The sequence below is a fragment of the Astatotilapia calliptera genome, chromosome 10, assembly GCF_964374335.1.
Source record: "Astatotilapia calliptera chromosome 10, fAstCal68.1, whole genome shotgun sequence".
NCBI classification, from domain to species: Eukaryota; Metazoa; Chordata; class Actinopteri; order Cichliformes; family Cichlidae; genus Astatotilapia; species Astatotilapia calliptera.
Window position 1 is genome coordinate 21,417,458 of NC_137431.1, and position 2,382 is coordinate 21,419,839.

Genomic DNA, 2,382 nt, shown 5'->3' on the forward strand with positions numbered 1-2,382 from the left:
AAAATTATTAATAAATATAGCTATAATGAGAAACTTTCCAAAAGGTATGTGGACATGTTTCACTCATATGCTGCCTGACTCTTAGATAAGATAAGATAAGATAAGATAAGATAAGATATAACTTTATTAATCCCTCGGGTGGGTTCCTCTGGGAAATTCGATCTTGTATAGACTGCAATTATATTCAGTTACAATTTGGAAATATTCACATCATCACTTCATGAATTGTTTTGAATAAGGTTTGGGGAAAGGACTCTTAACAGATCATTCCAGTGAAACCGCATCATCAGAGTGAGAATACAAGGTGTAACTTTCCCAAGATTTGGACCTGATGCCACTTTTCCACCTGCATGTGTAACTGGTGCTTGCCAGTTCTGCCTTATAAGAACCAACCCCTGTTTTGACAACCCAGAGGTGACCCTAAGTCATTTAAAAAAAAACATCCAAAGACCACAAGTACACAAAACAGAGAGGTGCTGACATACTGCTGAATATATGCTTCTTCTTCTTTTCTTTTCTTTTTTTTTGCACACCCCCATGTTGATGCAAACATGTTAATGGTGTCAACTCAGCATGACAGACATGCATGAAACATAATCAGCTGTCAGGGCTATGACAGACCCTAAACTGCATGAGCAGAAGAAGATGGATTGACAGATGGATGGATGATCGGCTGTCAATCAGCGGATGGGAATAAAATGATGTTTTGAGAGACACTGAATAAGGATGCATCTGAGGAGTGATCTCAAAATATACATATTAGGATTGACCACTCATGCCTCTTACACACATGTGTAAATATCCCAGATTCAGATCTCTACTTACACTGATATCCATGTGGATTTAATCAATTTCGGTGAAATTTCCATTGAATTCGGGAAATGAGAGGAAATGAAAGGGCGACTCTGCCAGGCTGGATCATTCATGTTTTATGTATTGACAGTAAATAAGCAAAACAGGTACAGCGATGGGTTGGTGATTTCTATGAATAAATAAATCTGTAGCACTGTTCACACACATACATTGCACGCCCATTCATTGATAAGAGTGCACGCACAACACACACCTGAACACATGATGAAATGAGCACGCCACAGTTAAAATTAGAACGTGTGATTTGCAGTGGAGTAATGTGTCCCCCCCGCCCATCATTGTGAAACTGCAGACTGAACTCTATTTCCCTTCTTGTCACCTCAAGAGAAAAAGCCTTCGTATGTGTTCTGAGCCAAACAAGACTCTCCTATGAGGATGTGTGTGTGCTTATGTCTCACTGTGCCTGTGTTTCACAGGAGACTGTGAAATGTTAAGTCACTCCCATCTCAAGAGAGCATGCTGAGGCACAATGGAAACTATCCCGGGTGTCATCTTCATTTTAAATACCACCTATTCCCTCCCTGACTCCCCGTCTTTGTCTCTTTCTATTCCCCTTACTCTCCCCTTCAATGTCTTTCTTACTCTCGTCTCCTTATTTTTTCACACCCACACATTCGCTCACAGGGCTGAGAGATTTCCCTGTTTATTTTTTTTTTAATTAAAATAAAGAGACGGAGGAAACCACAGAGCTTGATACAGTCTTTTTTTTTTTCTGCTTAGGGACACTGTTTCCCAAATACATTGTCACAGTTTTTGTGTTGGAATATAGACAAGCAAAACTGTGAAACACTGAGCCTGTTGCAATTTTCTAAACATATGTTATTATGTGCACGTGTTTGTGAAAGTGTGATTGTGTTGGCCCGCTTGCGTATGTGTGCCTATGTGTGTCAAAAAAACAAAGAAAAAAAACCCCTCTATGCACTGTTGATGAGCATTGTTGCTGATGCCCGACTGTCACAGATAACACTATCATGTATTAATTTATGATAATGCTCTCAATGCAAACCTGAATTTACACCAGCCGCTTTTTCTCTCATCATCTTTGGCTACTGCATATTATACTATACAGCAGTATGTGCTCTATGTGCAAATACAGTAGGATAAATATTTAGCTGCTATGTTCTTTTTATGAATGGTAGAAATACCTGGATTATTTCAGTTATGGAATTCAGTTACATTCTGTTTCTGCTCATCCTTAGACTTTTCAAGCCTGCTGGCACCATGGTTAGGTTAGGCAGTGTCTTTCAGTCGGCTGTCTCACTTTTTGTGTAACATTTTGTCAGATTTTCACTTGACAGTTATCAAACATTAAAAATTGGCATGTCTACAGACGACTTGGAAAAAACTAACAAACTGCAAAAATCCTTTAAGACAAATTCACCTTTAACTTTCTTGTACTGCAGGATGTCTTTCTCCAGGTTAAACTTTAAACATACAGTCTACATCCACCGTATTAGGTAGACTTGTAAATATCAAATCAGGCAATCACATGGAAGTGTCAACCTGCTA